The 22625-nt window shown below is 38.0% G+C and overlaps 1 pseudogene; it reads left to right on the forward strand.

Annotated features, from left to right (window-relative positions):
• Positions 1–22625, forward strand: part of LOC130415707 (fibrocystin-L-like) — a 44283-nt pseudogene that overhangs the window by 10701 nt on the left and 10957 nt on the right.

A 22625-nucleotide genomic window follows, 5' to 3' on the forward strand; every position in this document is an offset into this window, starting at 1 on the left:
ATACAACGGCTGTTATTATACATCCAATCATATCGCAGAGAAAGACGAAAGCCACGTCCACCATTTCTCATTCCAAATTCCGTTTCGCTAGAAAATGCGTCAAAATACAGAAGAAACAACGATTCTGGTTCACTGGGACTTTAACTTTTGACCATGACTGTGCCTATAGCATCAAAGTAATGTATAGCTTTCTGTCTGTCAACCAGTTTACAGGATACTCGGTCTCTGATTCTGAAGCTTTCTGCGGCCGTTGGTCTCTAAGAAACCCATATTATATTTTCTACTATTATGAAACCCAGTACAACCCAGTCCCACTACAGACATACAATACTGTAAGCATCATTAAACATCTCAATCATTTCTCCATCCTTTTTGAAAAAAGATTTTCCTCAGAATGGAATCAAATTCTTTAAGTTAGAAATTTTCTCGGATGAAATATATAAATACTGTATTTTTATTGTAGCTCTGCTTGGCCTACAAAGGCCGTCTGGCGAATCAACTTGGAATGTATTTCAGTTACCAAAGCAGCGATTATGGTTATTACAACCAGATGAATATACAAATCTCTGTGCAGTTTGACTCAACAGATGAGTACGTTTAATCTTACATTCTTTGATTGAGGGATCTGCTAGACAAAAAGTACAACCAAATACATTTTTTAGCATTGAAGTAGCGATGCCTTGTTTATTCTCAGGTGGAAATACAAGTGTGTGGATCTCATGGATTCCATTCCGCAAAACATCAAAGGCTTCAACTACAATCTGCATGAGCTCACTGTGTCTGGAGAGAGCGCTAACTCAGTTTACTTCATAGATACTGTTCACATTGGAAGGGCGGTGACTGCTTTGGACCCTTCTGGTACTTTTTTGGACATATTATGGTGGTGTAAAACACAACTAAATATCGACAAAAAACTTTGACCAAAAAGCCATTAGAGAGGATGTCAGGAGCGACGTTATTGTAGGATGAAATAATGAGACGAAGCCTCGTTCATTACAGTCATATTATATTTCTGCGTATGTACACAAATTTAATTGAGTGTTTCTCCACAGTTATAATGCAGAGAAGTCCACCCGCTCTTGGCAGCTCAGGACCTTTCTTTTCCAGCATTTATGTGAACAAACAAGCAAGCTCTTCACAACTCAGTTATGTGATCACAGCGACGCCATACTACTGTGGCTTTGGCATCCCATTGCTTGAAATCGGCTTTCTAGAGGTGAGCTAAATAAATGAATAGTTATGCCAAACCCATTTGACTTTCTAAAAACACAATTCCATTCTTTTACTAAATTACATTTATAAGTTACTAACTTGTTTATTAAACTATTGAAACTTGATCCTCTGACAAATGTCCTTTTGCAATTTGTCTGTGCATTGTCTGGCCAAATATATCATTCTCAACCTTAAATGATTGATTTCCGTGCTTTAGAAAATGCCAAACAGCACAGAGGACGTACTGGTTCAACACCAGGACCATGCCACAGTAACCATTAGCCGTGTTCACAAAGCCAGTCCACCTCTTACTGGAACCTTTGATGTGGAGATCTATGGTCGATATGTTGAGGGTAAATATGATGGTTACAGTTGTATTATCCAAATAAGTTAGCTTACTAAAATTCCTAGTTGAACAACACACATTTGCTCTTTGTTTTGTTTCAGAAATTTTATTGTGCTGGATTTTCCTTCTCACGTTATTAATAACCTTCAGTGGTTTAACTGTTAAATTATATATTTGGTATGGTGTTTGTACCTAAGGGCTGCCAGTTAACATCAGTGCTGTAGACCTGCAGTACGCACTACAGGGGATTCCAGAGCTCGGCCAGCTGGAAGTGCACAGAAATGGAGATTGTAGAGGCTACACGTGGGACATCTGGTGGCTCACTGTCCCGGGCAATCAGCCACTGTTAGAGGCAAGAAACCATAAACTGATCACAGCAAGTCAGATTGAGCACCACGAAATCTGTCAATCACCTATAAAAAGCACAAAAAAGATCTCTTTAAAATCGTTTTTGCAGCTTGCAATCCACAAATCATTCCACACAATATGAATACCATTTATTCTGATTTATGTTTTCCACATTCATTTCATTTTCTTTAATGAATACTTTATAATGTCCTAACCAGATTAATTCCTCTGCTGTGGTCGGCGTGAACCCTTCAGTGACCTCACAAGAGATTGAGCAAGGAGGCATCTTTAAACGAAAAATTACGGGGGACTTTCTGCGTGTACCTACAGATAAACCACAGGTGCATTTCCAACAATTCTTGTTTGTTCCATACATCCAGTATAAATCCATATATTTAACTCTGTCTGAATACTAATTGTTATTGCCTTGTTCACCCTTTACTTTCATTCTATAAAAAATAGAGCACTAAACCTTTCCTATTAATAACTTCTGTTTCTACACAGAAGAAAGAAAGTAATGTGTTTTCTTAAGAATGTTCACAATTCCTTCAACACACCTTAAAAGTGTAGCTTCTCCTAAGCCACGTTCCAAAGAAGGGTTGGCAGGAGGAACGAAACTATACGCTGCAAAAAATAGCCATATCAAACATTAGCTTATAATTAAATAAAATAAAACAGAGGGGGGGAAATTGTACTTTCTAAATTTGACATTAAAGCAAAATCTCTTTCGAGACATCCAAAGTTGGTGTTTAAAGTGTTTACATATAATATGTGTTTATTTAAGTGCGTCTTTTCATAAGGTGGAGGTTTTCATCAACGGCATCCCATCATGGTGTTCAGGTGATTGTAGTTTCACCTGGAGTGAGTCTAAGACCCCAACAGTGACTGGAGTTTCTCCTACAGAAGGTGTAGTATTAATAAAGTTGCACGTGTAGTTAAAAGCTGTCATGTGTTTTCTGGTTTCTGTAACTTTACTTGTATTTCAGGTTCGCGTGGTTTGGCAACTGTTCTGAACATAACCGGATCTGGATTTGATAGTGGCAGAGTCACAGTAAAGACGGGTGATGTTGAATGTTCTGTTCAAGAGGTCTCCAGTAAGTCAACAACAATAATAATGTTTTTATCCAGTCCCATGAAATAAAAATGAGTTCTAAAGCTTTAAGCCCATGTCAGTTCATGCCTTTAGGATCACACGTGTCAGCACCAGACATGATACATGTCATGATTTTTTTTACTAATAAAGAATGTACTGTTACTTTAAACAATGTGGAAAAGATCACTTCTAATGTATTCCAATGTTGCATTGTGTCTGGCATGAACACTGTGTTACTTGAAAAATAACAGGCAGGGAGGTGTTTTTATTTAGGTTGGAGCTGAACCTTACATCAATCGCCAGGAGCAGGATTGAGCACCACTGATGTACTTTATACGATGTAGAGGGTGAAGTAAAGTTATTTTATACACTATTCAAGAAGGACCTTATTTTTGGTGTTTTAGGGACCTTTATAACCTGCAGAGTTGGTCCAGCAAGTGCTGGCACACAACCAGTGTCTCTGAGTTTCTCTGGCCTTGGTAATGCCCGATACCAGAACGGCACCAGTTTTAACTTCACACACCTGTTAGGAGTGACCTCCATACACCCCACCACAGGAAGTGAAGCAGGTACATGACAACTCTATAAAAGATCACTTGCCCTCAATAAAAAACACCTCTTAAGCTTAAATATGCTAGGCTATCTTTTTGTGAACTAAATTAGCTGGAAATGTCTTTCAGATACACAGTAAATGCACCATTCTTTGCCCTATCTAACAACCAGATTTTCTACTAACAAGATCTTTCTCGCTTCATAGGAGGAGTGATTATGACTGTGTCCGGTTATGGATTCAATATCGATACAACTGTCACCATTGGCACTCAGCAGTGTAATGTAATTGAAGCAGAATTTACCCAGCTGAGATGCATAGTTCCTGCTGTAAGTGAATTGGTTTATTGTACTGTATGAATGTAGATAAATAGTAGCAATTAAATATCACTCAATCAAGTTCAGACATGTTCAAGAGAACAATGTGCAATCCATGTCACATGTTTAAATGTTGTGTGTGACATGTCAATCAGGGGTCAGCAGGTGAACAGACTGTAACAGTGAACATGGGAGAGATAATGGGAACATCAACTGAATCCTTCACATACGACAACACTCTGATGGCCACCATCACTGCTGTCAGCCCACACACTACAACAGTATTTGGTGAGAATATATCTAACTTCTTTTAACTTTTTTCTCTGCAAAAATATTGAGTCAATGCTATTAAGATTAAGCCCATATAATTTCCTTTCTTACATTTTTTAATACTGATTTATCCTGTTGGTTCTGCCTACAGCTGGTTTTATTTTACAGTATTGCAAGCTGTCACATTTAATTGTGTTCAGATTGGAAAACTGGCATTGTGCCCATAATATACCACAATTTGCTATATTGTGAAAAATATTGTGAAAAAAATTCCAGCAGCAGCTGAGGTGCCAGAAACATACTTTAAAATAAAAGTCAAATTCTTATTTACATTAAACATTACGTACCAACAAGTACCAACACAACACAGTTTAAAAAATGGTTATCATTAAAACCATACAATCAAACATTAAAATCTATTGATATTGCAATTCATAAGCTTCGGCCCGAAAATGTGTTACATTTTGAAATTCATTAGTCTCTATCCCAAACAAAGAGGTAAAGTGTTCTATATTACAGTACAATATGTTAATTTTCTACCTTATTTTTGTGGTAAAGGGTTCAGGATTCTCACTAACCTTGGAGCAAATTTTAAGGAGCGGGTAAATGGCAGCTCAGTTCTGGTTGGTGAGACTGAGTGTGAATTGTTGCAGTGGACCAATGAAAACATTACCTGCATGCTGCCCAAACTCACCCCAGCTGTATATGACATCCGTGTGAGAGTCGGGAACCAAGGCTACGCCAAAAGAAGGTCTCAGATCACTGCTGTATTGCATAACAGCACATTATAGACTACAACAGCAGTGCAATTGCAGCATTTATATCTAAATATATAAAGTATAGAATATTTGTATTTAATTATTTCTGAAAACCTACTAATTTGTGTAATGATATTAAATCAAAGCTGAATCCTTTTATAAGCTCCACCAAAGAGTCTCTTTATTCCTTAATGCAGTGCAAACCACTGATGATTCAGTTTAGAAGCAAATAAATAAATTGTTTTATTTTCTTCATGTAGTGCTGGTGTTAACACCACTATAGAGTTTGTTCTGAAGGTGACAGGCTTCTCTCCACCGATGGGCTCTTTGTATGGAGGAACCACCATCACCATCAGAGGCTCTGGGTTCAGCTCGGTCCCATCAGAGAACAATGTGACTTTGGGTAAGACAAGAACTCACAACCAAAATGTGTCAATTTCAAGAAAAAGTTTTAAGATGGGGTTTATCATTTATACACTATCAGTAGCACCAAACAAAACTACAAAAATGTTTTCACAAAGGTTTCCTATTGGTTGAACAAACAGATTCTGACACTACTGAGTATAACAAATGTTCTGCCTTGACCGGTAAATGGGAAAGATATACAAACCTATGTATAATAAAATGGCCGTAGTTATATTGTGGTTGTGCAACTGTGATTTTCCCAGGAGACACACAATGCAAGGTAACAGACGCTTCAGACCAACAACTGATTTGTGTAACCCAGCCTGCAGAAAAAATACATTCCGTGACAAACCAGGGCCTCCACCCCGGTAAAGTCCATTTATTTTCACTTTCTTCTCACGCACATCACAAACATCAGATTCAGTAACACAATGACTGTCATTGTCAGTATGTAATCATGCGTCATTTGTCAAAGACAGAAAATGAAAGCATAGATGTTAATCCACGAAAGACTTGTTTTAAACAATATAGAAAAAGAGTATTCTTCCTAACTCGCTGTGTGTGCGTGCGTGTCTTTAAATATAATGCGATAAACTGTGCCTCAAAACTAGAGTATAAACTCCCGGGCTCGGTAAAAAGAGGGAAAAAACGGCGCAGTCAGCGTTTTGCACGCATTTTGTAGACGCAACATGTGAATAGTATGGCTGCTAACATTTCTTTAAAACATTAAACAGTTAAACATTGTTAAAACCTGTTTCTGTGTTAATGTATACTTTAAATACTATGATGTGTGTTCAGTGTCGGGTCAGGGTTACGCCTGGAGCCCGTCTGCACTTATAGTCTCAGTTGGGGACACAGTGGTTTGGAGTTGGGAGACACCAGCTTTTGTGTCTGATCTGGGCTACAGGGTCTTCAGTGTGTCCAGTCTCAGCAGTACTGAATATGATAAAGAAGGCATTGTTTTCAACAGTGGATACAACAAAACTGCCAAAGGTACAAAAAATACATCCCCTATCTCACATCCAATAAGTATCAGTCATTCTATTTTTTTTATAAATTGTATGTCAGAGTGTCAGCTGGATTGAGAAGTAAAAAAATCTGACTGGTCTTGTTTTACCTGTTTGACTCTCTTGGCTTTAGGGTTTTTCAGCCATCGTTTCACATCTCCTGGAGTTTATTATTACAGCAGCGGCTACATTGACTCCTATAACCAGAAGACGCTACAGGGCGTAGTGACCGTCAGACCTCTGGAGGAGAGAACTGTTGGGCTTCAGGTGTCTGTAGATGGAATACAGGCCTCTGTGAATTTAGGTACGACAGTAAAACTTTCATTTTTAGGGTAAAGCTGCTGTGTGTAATTTCTACTTCACTATCTTATACAGAGAATTCCAAAAATAACAAGTGTTTTCAAAAACCTTTGTTAGTTCAACAAACATGTACTCTCCCAAACACACAGTTTGTCGAGCCAATGTTGCTGTAGGCCTTGTCCCCATGAAATTAAAATTCCATTATTTACTTTGTTAGCTCACACAACTAGTTTTGTGGTAAACAACTGATCTCTGAAAGTCAATACACAAATTTCTATTAATCTGATCATGTAGTTTCACTCAGGGGTGGTGATGCAGAATATTAAACAGAATATTATATTCCTTCAATTTTTAGCTGTGATTGATTGGTGAGGAATCGGTCTTCTTTCATTTTTGTCCTCAACAGCCTCAAAGCAAATGAACTCATCTGAGTCTGAGTGTGTGTCCATTTCTGACTGTGTTCGACAACAACTGGAACGGAATGGTACTTCTAATGGTCTGTACTTCAGTTTTACCTCCTGTTCCAGTCCTACTGTAGAAAACATTACTCCTAACCATGGCACCAGCCATGACATCATCACCATCACGGGATCTGGCTTTAGCAACATTGCCTGTGCAAATGAGGTGAGGTTCAGAGGTCAATAAACACAAATGTGTCAGAGTGAGTCATGAATTCTCAGATGAATTCAGTAGTATTTGTTCTTTGAAAGCATCTAATGTAAATGCATAAATGTAAATGTATTTAAATCTAAACTGCACCACATTGCTGATCTGTACTAGAAGATGGGTTAGGTAATTGGTTAATGTTAGAAAGATTTTTTAATTAAATGATTGTGTCACTGATAATATCTGTCCCCTTGTGGTCTGGAAAGTCAAGATGTCTTTCTCTGTATTTGTAGAGGGAAGGCCATAATCAAGGACCATACTGGAAATAAGTTTTTGTGACATTTTTGTGTTATCCTTGACAAGAGTGTGATGCTGATGTATTGCTACTTTATGTCTGATAAAAAAACTAAACTAAAATAATCGATTTGTCTACTATGTAAACTTAATACTTACTGTAATTGTAATACAGAAGCAAACGTATCGTTCTATCGGTTTTTTTTGCCAATCACAGGTCAAAGTTGGAGGTCATCTTTGTCGTATCATCACAAGCACCTCCACTGACATTAACTGCAAAATCAGTCCAGACCGCGGCACTCCAGTGGGCACCCCCTTACCTGTAACCATCCGGGTCAACAACCTGGGTACAGCCATCATGACAATGCTAAACGAGTACGACCGCAGGTTTGTGGTTCTACCTGTGGTTGATTCCGTCTCTCCCTCTGTGGGCAGCACAACCGGCTACACACGTCTCCTTATCTCTGGCTCTGGTTTTGTGAACGCATCTGTGACAGTAGCAAATGTTCAATGTAATGTAGTTTCCATGAACTACTCACACATTGTGTGCGACACCTCACCATCTTTTGCTCGAAGGGGAAACGTTGTGGTTTATGTAAACACCATCCCTTCCTATTGCAGTTCTGAGTGTATGTTTCAATATTCTCAGTCTGTTACACCAGTTGTCTCCAGCGTGTCACCTGACTCTGTTACTGGAAACTCTACTACTGTTGTGGTCACTGGCAGTGGATTTGGAAGCAATAAAGCTGATTTAAAGGTATCTGCTGATGACATTATCCTGGAGGTCACACAGATCACAGACAACATCATCAAACTTTTGGTCGGAGCTCTGCCTGCTGGCGAACATGATCTACGAGTGGTGGTCATGAGTAAAGGTCTCGCCACAGGACTCTTCAACCTGACCAGCACACCACAGGCCACCATCCAACCAACATCAGGAAGCATTGCTGGAGGAACTCCACTCTTGATCGAAGGAAATGGCTTTGTGGTAGATAACACCACTGTGATGCTTGATTACATCCCCTGCCAGAATTTGGAAGTGACCCCAGACAGAGTGAAATGTTTAACACCTTATTATGCAGAAGGAGAAGTGCTGGTAAATATTTGGGTGTATGATGTTGTGTACCCACAGCAAAGTTTCTACTACACCATTGAACAAACTCCAGACATCATCTCAGTGAGCCCTGCAACAGGTAAAATTAAAAATAAAATTGTTTGTTGTGAAAAGGTAAACCTGTTATATAATTGATTATTATCTGTATATTTTGATAAAAATGTTACTAGTCAGTTAAACAACATTTTTTTCATACTTTTAGTCAGCTGGCTAAATAGTGTTTTTATCCATCAATCATACATTACCTGTTTGACAGCATCTTATTCACATTCAAACAAACCATGCAACATTCGTGCCAATACACAAAATTCCTGAATGGGGCTCGTCTCTAAAGTTATTTCAGAGAAACTTACATGAAAACTAGATTAGAGCAGAGACAATTCTTGATTTATGATATCCATTATTATTGTATTATAACCTCTAACCACATATTAAATGTTAAAATATGTTGAATATTTTTTTGCAGTCATCTTGGTAATAAAGGAGAATTGCAGTTCTGTGTTTACAGCTGTGTCCATTCAATAAGACAACTGAAACTGAAAGCTAGAATTTGTGAATTCATTCGTGTTTATTTGTGTATTCAGGTGTCCAGACTTTTTTATAGAACAATTTATACTTTAAAAAAATTGTAAAAAGAAAATATTAAAAATCTTCAAAAGCTCAATCAAGGATCTTAACATCATTATAAAAGGCATGAGAAGCAAAGACATTGCACATCAAGTTTTTTTTGGTCAAACAAACTTTTTGGTATTTATTTTTGAATGAACGTATGTCAAGAAATTATTTGAGAGAGAGAACACGGGTTTCCCAAAACATAAGGCTCATTCGACCTAATAGACCTTTGTTGGAACGCTGGAGAACTTGTTATGGGATCTTAATAATACATCTTAATCCACAGCGTGCTACTGTAGACATATAAACAACATTGCATGCTGTTCACCATCATTTGTAAAGGTGTAGGCCTACAGTTCCTCCACCTGTTATCCGTGTTTTATTATTGTGTGTATGTATTTCAAATATGTAAAATACTTTGCTTCTCAAACTGTGAGCTGTGGATTTTGGAGCAGTGCTCTGTGTCCAGTTGCATAAACTGCTTATACCAGTCTTATACTCATTTAATTTGTTTCTTCAAGACTGGTCATAACTTCTTTAAATCAGTCAAGAGGTGGATTAGGCTTATTGAAATACGAAAAGTGAGAGTGATTAGTCCTAACTAATGCTAGTCAGTGAGACTTGTTTTTCACCCTGGTCTCACCCGCAAAGGGAAAGCAAATCTATGTTCCTCAACTTGCATCCAAACGAACAGCTCTATATACTGTACAACCCTCCAATAACTGAAAAGTGTATGGAAATACTGTCACTTAGTGGTAAAGAGTTGCAATCACAACTGCTGTGGCAGTTCTCTGGTGGAGAACAATCTATTACATATTTATAGAGTTCTTGAAATACATGATGTTTAATAGCCAGCTCTATTGATTTAAATGGTGCCATTACACAGAATGTTCTTTACATTATGTAAGATAGTTTTATATTGAAAAGAGTAAATCAGAAAAAGGGACTTTAGCTGGGATTCGCATCTAATAATCATAACATTGTTGCTGACGTGTATTCATCTCAGGTCCTGTTGGAACACAGATCACAATCTCTGGTTCAGGCTTTGGCACAGACGCAGCGCTCGTCTCAGTGAACATTGATGCTGTGGGTTGTAATGTGACATCCATCACAGAAACACAGCTGATGTGCACTGTTGGAAAACACGCAGGAGGAACGTTTCCGGTTTTGTTATATCATCAGGTCAAAGGTCATGCCTTATCTCAGTCCGTCTTCAGCTATGAGCTGCTGCTGACAGGGGTCACACCAAACGAAGGTAAAAATCCCTTACAAGCCTTTGTTCAGAAAAGGAACAAAAAAGTGTCAAATCTAATTTATATCTAATTTCAAGAAATAAAAACAGAAACCTACCTCCTTCATATCATTTGCACAAGCATAACAAGACACTAGAGTTCTTATGACTAAGTTCTTATGTTCTTATGACCACTAGACACTAGAGTTCTTATGACCATTTGTTATTTATTGTTTTAGGAAGCTTTGCTGGAGGAGCTGTTGTTGCCCTTCGAGGCTCTGGATTTGATCCAAACTCTACCAGAATTCTCATCTGTGACAGAGAATGTAACGTGGACCTGAAGACATCCACATCTAACCAACTGTACTGTGAGGTCCCGTACAACAATGGTATGCAGTATGATCAAACATTGCATATAAGAATGTGTTGCTTCTTAACTAACCTTATCAAGTCAATGCACCAGAATATCAAAACAGAGGCACCTTTTAAATTTCAGGGAATGAAACAGAGCAGGTCTGCATGGTTTTAGTGACTAATGGAAATGATACCGTCAACATCACAGCGGGCTACACATACAGATCATCTTTAACTCCTGTGATCACTGATGTCACACCACGGAGGGGAGGAACAGCTGGAGGAACCAGACTCACTATTACAGGCTCAGGGTTCAGGTGACAATGCAGATTTTCTTGTACTACAAACAATACAAATATTGTTAATGTCCTGTTCTTCCAAATCCATGTATGGCGAAATTAGTTGTTTTTCAGGAAATGGAAAAAAACTGCACTTTATAAATGATTAGAACCGGTTTTATTGAAGTTGACAAGCATTTAAAATATTATAAAACAATAAAAAATAACATTGCAAGGGTCATTGCAAGAAATTCAAATTTAGGGTCAGATTTACCAATCATCTAAACATTGTAATTGTAGAATTATTATATGCATAACAGTTATAGTCTAACTCAGAAGCTCCTGATAGTACAAAAAGTTTATATATGGTATTGAATCATAATAATGAAAACAACAGGCAAAACACAGAGGGGCACAGTGAGTCTGTTCATGTGAACAAGCTTTACTGAGCTCCAGTGATATCAGGACCTGACAGTCCAGGTGATCTCCAGCATCACATGTGAAGAGTCGGTTGTGTTTACAGTTCGGCTTTTCATGAACATTTTACATTTAGTCAGTTAGCAGTTAGCGATTGTTCGAGTTTGGTGTGAACCCAGCATAAGCGGCCATTCAGATTTAGTGTCAAAACCCGATCTCTTGTTGCCGTTGATTCACACGATAAGCGGCAGCCAGTCGCGCGATTGTCTAGTTAATTTACAATGGGAAACATCCACTAAGTGGCAAAACGCGGGATGTTTCGTTGGTTTAGCGGAGGATGTGCGCACGCGGTGCTTCCAAAATCCTGCAACTTCCATGGGGACGGCTCTTTGTGGCATGTGCAGTTGAAGATACATATATTTGATCTTTTTGTGAACGGCAACGGCAGCCACATCGGCTTAAAGGCGGCTGCCGCACGGCAAATCCACCGCGTACCATGTGAATCCACCATCACATAATCCCCAATGTGCGCACAACATATACCGAAAAGTCGAAATATTTGCATCGGTTCTGACGGGCCTAGAATAATTTGCGCATGTCTACATAAAAAAACGAACTTGCGCACTTAATAGGCACAAAATGTGAATCGCCGATTGTACAGAACGTGTTTTTTGCAACTATAGCTAACATAATGAAACGCTGCGTGCTGTTTGAAATTTTCAAAAAGCATTTGATAAGTTACTGTAAGGCAACATAAGTTACAATAAACCATTCTCTAAAATGATCTATTAGTATGCAATAACTTATTTTGCAGAAAACATTAATAATTTTGTGCATGTTAGTTATATAATGTAAATGCAGTTATTTGTAATATTTGTTAAAGACATTTCAGTGTGCGTTTAATATTATCCATTGTTTGATTTTAAAAATGCATTTTGTTTTTAAAAGTAAATTAAAATGAATATAATGTGACGTTGTATATGTGTGTCAGTAATAAACTTTCCTTTCTTTATGTCATATGTAGCACACACACCGATCAAGTTAATGTGACCATTGCGGGGTCTGTCTGTGATGTCCAGAGAGCCAACGAGACACAGATTATATGTGTGACCAACGATCAACCAAACTCCAAGGAAACTAAAGTGCGAGTCCTGATAGGAAACAGAGGAATCGCCAGAATGGTAACACCAAGATATATTTGATCAGAAATTGGGCCATCTAAAATAAAAAATAACTACAAACTAAGTTCAGCCAAATCCTATGAAGCTGAAACGTGTCCTTCATGAAACAAACCCTATACAAACATACAGCACAAGCTACCAAACATTTTCTTTAGTTGTTTAGTTTTTTGATAAAATAACAACGTTTAAGACTAATCATTAGCATGGTGAAGGTCTGCCTGCTGTTTTTCAGGATCGTGCTGATTTCTTCTACATTGATGTGTGGTCATCTCCCTATACGTGGGGTGGTCTCTCTCCTCCTGAGAGGGCACATTTGCTGTAATTACTGCTGGTCAGACCATCCTGTTAGACACCAGCACCCCTGTCCTAAAGATGCTCCTTATCAAAGGTATGTTCAATTAGACAAATACAACCTATTTAAATCTGAATTCTATTTTGATCATTAATCATACAAGTTAAAAGTTTCACTGTAGTCCTTCCCTTAGGTCAAATAAGTCAAATAATCCTAGGCCAGCTCATCAATACATATTAACCAATGGTATTTCTCCTCTAAGGCGGGCGGCTGATTTTTGATGAGGCAGATATTGAACTGCAGGCGGAGAACATTCTGATCACAGATGGTGGAGCTTTACAGATCGGCACAGAGCAGCAGCCCTTCCAGCATAAAGCCATCATCACGCTTCATGGACACCTGCGGTCTAAAGAACTTCCTGTCTATGGTGCCAAGACCCTCGGTGTCAGAGAGGGGGTACTGGATCTGCATGGTATGTTTTTACAATACAGGATTTAACAGGTGTAATAACACTATGAAGAATATTCACCTGATGCATGCATTTCAAACTTTTTTTATTTAATATAGTTCTTTAAGAACAAATTATATATTAAGTATTACAACTCCCTTAAATCATGGGCGTCGGAAACATTGTATGTGGACCTACTCACTTTTACCCGTCAAAACCCACTATTGCACATAGAGTCCAAATTGCGTATGTGTTTATTCGTATTTGGCGCTCACTTGTACAGTGTCTCTGAATTGCCAAAACTCCTCTCAAAATGCTCGCTAGGGATGCGAAAAAACGCAGGAAATCTAACCCAGTCCGAATTTTTATATGACAGATGAAAATGTAAATGTGATTGACACATGAGGTCTTTTCTAACATGCGGAAATTTCTGACACCAATTTCTGACTCAATGTGCAATGGCCTTTATTCTGCGGTCACAATTGACTTTTTGTTCCATTGACTTCGATTCATAGAGAAACGCAAGCCGGTTCGAATATATTTCGCATAACGTGAGTGCGTGAGACCAATAGAAGATCAAAACATCACAAAATGTGACCTCTCGGTATAGAAATGTTAAAAATGGCACCATCCAAACAAATTTCGAATGCTCAAAGTCTAGTCCGACTGCAGCATTGGTAACTTCACCACTGAAGCTACTAATATAATTACATTTTACGTTTTTACACTCAGCATTCTTTTCAGGGGAGGAACCACTTAAATTTTTTGTGCTTCAGACTCCTCAGACTGAAACGGAGTTTCAAAATGTTTTAGGTATTTAGTACAATTTGTCACACTTGTTTGAAGACAGCATGAACTTAGGCAGTAATTGTTTTGCTATTAGCTGTTTGCACATAAAATAATTCTACATAAATATTATATATAAAAATTATGTTAAAATAATCATCTTTAACAGTAACCGAATAAGGCCATATCATATAGACAATCATTGTGAAATTAATAATGCTTTTCCACTGTTTCCACTCTCTCTAGCATGGATATTAGGGATGCACAGATAAGTGACCTTTGGCAGATAACGATACCCGATAATTATTGGACATTGGAAGCCGATAACCGATATATATGGGCCGATATAACATAACTGAGACTGAATTTTTTTTCTCCTGAAAATCATGTTCCAAGCCCACTTTAAGTCTTCTTTTAAACTTTTCTTGTACAATGTTTAGTTACTAAACAAATTAAAGATGTTCTTCTTGTACAAGTCTAACAGGTCTCAAGAAAAAAAGCATTCAGGCAACTGTCTGTTTCAAACAATATGCCCTATGTTTCTGTAATTTACACATTCATAAATATCTACATACTACATCAACAATGTTTGGCTCATAACAGTAAGTGAATGATCATGACAGAAAGACTGTACAGTATTTGGATTTTACCTGTGAGCAGCATCCAGCTGATGTGGTTCAACCAGAGGAAATGATTAATAATTTTCCCTCTATAATATATTGGCCTAAATTTAATTATTTGCCGATACCGATAACATTTAAATTTATCGACCGATACCGATATGGCGATAATCTATAGTGCATTCCTAATGGATATGTGTTTATTTTCCACAGGTTATTTTGTTGATAAAGACACCATAATGTGTAATAATCAGTTACCTGTAGCTACATGCTTTGATTAAGGTTTTACTATAATTGTGTTTCTTCAGGAATCCCAGTACCTGTAACGTGGACTCGTCTTTCCCAGACTGCACAGAATGGCTGCAGCACTCTGACACTGATGGATGCCGTCACCTGGAAGGCTGGAGATGAAATTGTCATTGCTTCCACAGGGAACAGGTACAGTATGAATTCACTGACAAAGCTGGAACAAAATTTATTTCATTGTAGGAACTTGGGAGTTGAAATACTTTATTCTGACTGGCTCATGACATACCTTGGTACATTTTTCCCTGATAATTACCTTTTAAAACTAAAAAACAATTGTACAGCTTCAGTTTAATATAACTTATAATTTAGATATGTGCTGTATATCATATGTATCTACAAATGGTAAAACAAAACTGCTTGTATGTCTCGTTTGAAATGTGTGTCTTGTATTTAAACCAAAGTGACTGACCATTGAGAGCTATGCAAGCATGGGCCTAACCCTTAATCATTAACACTCGCACTGTCTATAGTGATGAATATATTTATGTATAACTAAACTTAATTGTGTAATTACAAAAAAATATGAACGCAAAAAACGTGTTTTAAGTTTAGAAACATTTGAGTTCCCCTTCCCCCGCCTCACAGTGGTTTGGCTGTTTCCCCGTTCATATCACCTACAGTTAGAACGCTACACATAATTAAGGTATGCGGCTCAGTTCATAGTTGGCAGTTCATTAACGGCCACAATCAGCCACCGATCCTGCCATTCAGGTGCCATGTCACACACAGCCGTGAACATACAGATGACAATTTAATGTCTTTGCCACTATATATTAAGTGAATTTCTGACCTATTTCTGAGCTTTTATTTTGTGCAGTATGTGCGGATAAGCTAAACGTTCAGTTAACTGAAACTCAGATTCATCAAGGAGTACAACACAGAATTTAAGCATCTATCACTGTTACTGACTGTTTGTTTGGGTACACGAAGATGAACATAGTACATCTATTTACGCAGTTTGTTGACGAAGGCAGTGCACTACATGGGAAAATAACCACCACTCTTTAATGTAGATGTATGGTGACCTTGTCAGGATAAAATATGTTTAAGTGTTTAAAAAGTGACTCATTGTTAACATGTAATATCGTGGGTATTGTGTTTTTATACTAATTTCCTGTCTTGACAACAGATAGAAAAAAAAGATTAAATAGGTGTTCACTTGTATAACAGTGATAGTCCAATTCAGTTATAATATGACTGCAAGTCTGGATGATAAACGTATGAACCATAATGCATTTTGTTGCTTTGTGTCGTAGTAAGTACAATTTTGACTGTACTATTTGTGTCCCCTTCAAAAATTGAGAAATTTTATGTTTAATGTCCTCCCTACTGTTAAATTAGATTAACGCCCATGTGTGCAAGTACACCTGACTCCCCGAATTCAAGGGTTGCTTATCTTCCATACTGGACAGATGCTGGTTTCAGACCTGCTCGGGTTGAGTAGGACCAGTTAGTCATTTTGGACAACCACTAGCCACTAACATTTGTATGGAGAGTGGGGCATTCACATAAACAGTGGAGTCAGGACATACAAGTAGGCCTATTTGAACCTCATAATTAAATAATAAATGGGGGGGCGACAAAAAGGTCCACTTTTGAGAAAAAGAACCACCCCTTCCACAAGGCTTGGTATAGTCCTGGAATATCTCCAGGGGTTACACATCCTGAACAGACTAGTATCAAAGGGGGCATCCATGCATGAATTCACTGAGCTCTTTAGAATTACCAATTTTTTCCACCTTTGATGTAATTATGTTTTTTTATAATTATCAGGGCACATTATATGATTTAGTATAAAAAACAAAATAAAATCTTTGTTTATGAAACCACAGGCACAGCCAAAGAGAGAATGAGTTGAGGAGAATTGCCTCAGTTTCAGATGACGGCAGGACCCTCAATCTGACCGAACCCCTCACCTACACTCATCTGGGTTTGTCCGTCAATCTGCCTGATGGGACTGTTTTTCAACCAAGAGCAGAGGTGGGACTTCTTACCAGAAACATTGTTATCCGTGGATCCAACAACCAGGAGTGGAATGATCAGATTCCAGCTTGCCCTGACGGATTTAACACAGGTCTGGTTGCTGTTTATATTGGGTTACATACAAGTTGATGAATACTCCTTAGTATTTTTTTGTTCGATATGCCCATTTAAATATTACTTTGCCCAAATAATGAATTACATTAATTGTATTTACTGTATATTCATCTTTTCTTACAGGGGAATTTGCAGTGCAGACTTGCTTCCAGGGGAGGTTTGGAGAGGAAGAAGGAAGTGATGAGTTTGGTGGCTGCATCATGTTCCATCCACCACAACCAAACCAAAACCTGGCAATTGGAAGAATTGAATATGTTGAGGTAACAGTTTTGAGGAATGTTTAGCTGTAAAAAAATCTGAATTACTAACTTGAGTTTCAAAACTTCTTTGAGAACTTTAAGATTTCTTAATACAAAAACATATTTTAAATATATTATAAGAGTATTCCTCTTTCTTTTAGATGTTTCATGCTGGACAGGCGTTCCGTCTGGGGCGCTACCCAATTAACTGGCAACTAATGGGGGATGTTGGGAACAAGTCGTACATGCGTGGCTGTGCCATCCATAAATCTTACAACCGTGCTGTTACTATCCACAGGACCCACAACCTGCTGGTGGAGAACAACGTCATCTACGACATTAAGGGTGCAGCCTTCTTTATGACAAATGGTAATGAGACAGGAAACATCTTGCAGTATAATCTGGCAGTATTTGTAAGACAGAGCACAAGTTTGCAAAATGATGATGTGACTCCAGCTGCATTCTGGGTAACAAATCCTAACAACACCATTAGACATAACACCGCAGCCGGTGGGACTCACTTCGGTTTCTGGTACAACATGAAGGATCCTGACATTCAATCCTATGATACCTTCTGTCAAAAGAAAGTATCACTTGGGCAGTTCTTCAACAATACGGTGCATTCTCAAGGCTGGTTTGGATTGTGGATTTTTCAAGAGTATTTCCCAACTCAGAATGGTCTCTGCTACTACTCAACACCAAAACCAGTCGTCTTCCGTCGCCTGACGTCCTGGAACAATGAGAAAGGAGCTGAGTGGGTGAATGTTGGTGCTGTGCAGTTCAGTGAGTTCCTCATGGTCAATAATGAGAAAGCAGGAGTTGAGGCCAAGAGGATCTTTCGGAGCATGTCAGTGGATGGGGCCTGGAAGGTGGTGCAGCTGTGGTAAACAGCACTATTGTGGGTCATGTGTCTGAGCTTGGAAATGATTACTGCACCACCCATGGGATTGTTCTGCCCCTGGATGATGGTATGAGTGTCATCAACACCAAATTCATGAGCTTCAACAAGTCATCGTGTGCAGCTGTCGGGATGGCAGAGATCACTGAAACCTGCACGTACGGCTGTGGAGGCTGGAGCGCCAGATTCAGTGGATCCAATACTATCAGTCACCCAACAAGGCCAGATTCAGATGGGAGCACGAGGTGGCGCTCATAGATATTGATGGATCCCTGACAGGTACTGAACATTTAGATAATATTTTGGACAAGAATATATTACAACATTACACAAGTTGATTGTGTGCTGCATCTCACAATCTGTTTTAGTTCTGACACCAGCACTTATAGGCTAAGTAGTTGAAACAGATGTGTTTGATTTAGCGAGGCCTCCAAAATGTGTACCAGTTGGTGTATTTTGAAAGAATTTAGATATTATTAGGGATATCGGATTTAACTTTGGTTTTGCCACACTAAAAAAGATACAGGACAGTAAAGAAGCTAGAGAACAGTTAAGAGTAACTTATACATTAAAAAGAAAAATTATTTGCAGTACTTAATTTGAAAAAATAGTCCAGACAGAAAATCTAGTAAAGGGTCGTTCACACTATGTAAAGTTTTAGAAAAAGTTTATTTAAGAGAATAGCAGGGTTCAGCTCACAAACTATAATGATAAAGATACAGTGAACGATATCATTGGTATCGCTTTCAGAATTTTTTTTTCCAGCTGAAGAACGTATGACATACTGTCAAATGGTCTTTGGCGGATCTCTGAATGTTATTTGCTTATTGATCTGATTGAGACGCTGATTATTTATCCGAATTAATGATGTAAGTAGTCAGGAAGCAGTGTTTAGGTGGAGTATAATATTTATTGATATTAAACTGATATATTACAATTCTGATCCAGCTGCCAATACATACTGTATGCTTTACATTCTGGCCACAAGCACACCTTTAGCTTCCATTAAGAGCATCCAGCCATTCTTGTCAGATTTTCAAGAAAAGTATTACAGCATTGGAAACGTAAAGCAACAGCAGCACTTAGTCTTCATTCATTTTAGTTACTGTAAACACTGTAGCGCGAGCTGAAAATAAACAATGTTATCATTATCGTCCGCTGGTATGGACGCAAATATAGTTATGGTAATCGTCATAAGATAAACAACACTTAACAATATACATTTTTTTTTTTTAAAGGTAACATGAACTCCAAGGTGGTGCCGATGAGTAACCTGCTCGATCCAAGTCACTGCTCTCAAGTAGCAGATTGGAGTGTTGGCGTCCCTGGAGCTGTATGTGACAACACAACTAATTTCCATCGCTTGTTCTTCCACAATCCTGGACCGTATTCATTTAGAGATAACAGTGTTATTCTCACCAACTCATTTGGTAGGTTGAAACAATTGACTTTCGAGTACAATTCTCACTTTATGCATTTACTTTCTATTGATGGCTCTGTAATCTCCCTTTAGGGTCATGCATGCTTAACTATGCAGATGGCTGGGTGGCATTGGTGCCTTCAGGCCAGACCTATAACTGGGAGTTTGAGCGTGGTTCTCAAATCAGCAGCCTATCTTATAATGGAGCGATCTATGGCTTTAAGGTGAAGTGTGAACACAAATCAAAATATTACTTGTTGTACATTCTTTGAAAAAATATTCACAAAATAAAAATGATTTACTCATTTTCAATCCCCAACATGCTGGTACTTTGCTATGGAATATAAACTTTGAACAGTTACCAAAAGTTACGCAATAAAAGTATATTGTGTTTTACATGCTGCACAAAACATGAATCTATATGCTGATCAGAGGTGTTTAAATATTCCAATCATGAATAATCCTGAAGCATAGAATAAAGCACAGCTCTTAACAGCCCATAAACATGAACAGCAACCGGCAAGACAATGGCAAACACAAATGCTGTGTCTGAAACCATCTTCTTTTTTACTGTTCCATGTGAGTGAGTTTTTTGTTTAATCATGTCGCTACTTCCATTTTGTCCCTCATTTCCTCCCTTACAGCAAGAGGATTACATTATTATGAGTCACAACTTTACTCAAGCACCAGATGCGTTCCACATTATAGATTCCAGAAAAGGTTCCTCTGAGCCCCTGGACCCTTCTGTGAATGTAAATGGCGACTGGTACTTCAACGACCTCACAAACAGCGTCTACTACCTGGGTAAAGCTACTCATCACTTCATGAAAACATTTGCTTATGTTCCTTTTGTATTTAAAGTCATATGAAATCAGATGCTAGACTGTTCAAATAAATAATTCATTAGAGTTGTGACTTAAATGTTTGTTCAATTTTGATCACAGTGTCTGGAAGAGACCATGTAGCTAGCCGGAGGAGAAGAAACAGTGTGGACCGGTCGCTTTTAGACAGATATATAAACTTTTTCTCATATCAGTGTTACTATCCAAAGTGTATCCAACCAACACAACCTCCACCCCGTCCAACTTCTCCAACTGGTCCAACTGGTCCATCTGGTCCAATTGTTCCACCTGATCCAAATGGTGGATCTGTTACATCAGAACCTCAGGGCCCTTTGCCCACCCCCAACCCCAACACTGATAAGTACGTTACAGACACACACATGCTCAGAACTTAGAACAAATAAAGTGATAATATTTATAACTATATCTTCTTTTATTTATTTTATTTATATTTTATTCTTTTATTAAATATAAAGTGGATGCAGTCTCTGGTCAAATGAGTTATTTTGGCTGTCAAGTCCCGAAAACAACTTTGCTGTACCAAAAGCAGGCTCTGATGTGGTCATTCCATCAGGTAAGCAACCTAATGCCACAACGACTATAAAACAATGTATTGAGTTGCTAAGGTTGTTGTAATAAGGTTCGATAAAAGGAAGGAAGGAGGCGGGCACCGGCAGAAAATCAAATAAAGCTTTAATAAAAATAAACAAACTAAACCACGGAAGTAAAATGCCGGCTGGTACGTCATGATTGACAGCCGGCCATAACATAAGATACAAACATTAAAAACATATGTTGGGGCTAAACACATTTAATCATGAAATGGCCATGAATGTAAACGTAAACATGCCTCGCTTTGTTTTTATAGGGAAATGTGTGATTGTAGATATTGCAATTCCTTCCCTGAACAAGCTGACAATATTTGGAGTTCTGGAGATTCCAGACGAAAACAATGGCACCTCAAACATCGGGGGTTCCCGATATAACAACGTTGTTCTGAATGTTACTTACATCTCCATTCAGGTAAGAATCGAGACATCCTACTTCATTTTTTTACATTATACTTTAATCGTGCGAATAAAGGTAAAACATTAAAACTGCAATCCATAACTTTTTTGATAAAAATGAACAAAAATGATAAGGTTTGATTAATTGGTTTGGATTGTTTGAAAAAAACAGTGTGTAAAACAGTGTCCTTACTTTCACCCCGATTCACAACAGTACACTTAAAATATGAATTTATAATTTGAGGTATGGTATTTCAAATTTTTCTTTCGTATTTGTGTGGTCATGTCCACACAGAGAAAGAGGATTGGCTACTAGTATGTCAGGTGTGTGCTGTGGGTGACGTAGTGTATTTAGCTTGTTCTTACAACAGTTTAAAATGAATACTTGTCATAGATGACAATGTTTGATTTGGAAAGTCCTAAACTATCATCTTGGAAATATCTAACAGTAAGTGATTTATTTTAAAACATGAACGTTTTCACCGCTTAGAAAGTTGCAAAATTGACATTATATATGGATATGCATTATGTATTTCTTCAGATGTACAATGACAGTTCCACTCTGATGTTGTGATCACAGAGAACATAAAGAGAGGCAAAATTTATGTATTGCATCTTTAAGAAAAAAAGTATAGTTTGATAAAATACACTATACAATATTTAAAAATATTAAGTCGATATTGAAGACTTGTGAATATATCGACTAAGGCACTGTTGCTTTTTTGGTGCATCGTGTTAAGGATTTTTTATATTTTTACTGGAAAATAAATCAAGGCACTAATTTGACTTGTAATCCAGGGTGGATATCTGAGGGTTGGATGGTCTGATCAGCCCTTCAGAGGTGAACTACAGATTATACTGAAAGGAAACCATCTCACTCCTGATTGGGAGTTGCCTGGAATAAACCAAGGATCCAAAGTATTGGGTAAGGGCACTATAAAGATAACACAGTTTCTTGGACATGTAATCACTTT

Source organism: Triplophysa dalaica, chromosome 25 (genome assembly GCF_015846415.1).
Source record: "Triplophysa dalaica isolate WHDGS20190420 chromosome 25, ASM1584641v1, whole genome shotgun sequence".
In the NCBI taxonomy this organism is placed as follows: domain Eukaryota; kingdom Metazoa; phylum Chordata; class Actinopteri; order Cypriniformes; family Nemacheilidae; genus Triplophysa; species Triplophysa dalaica.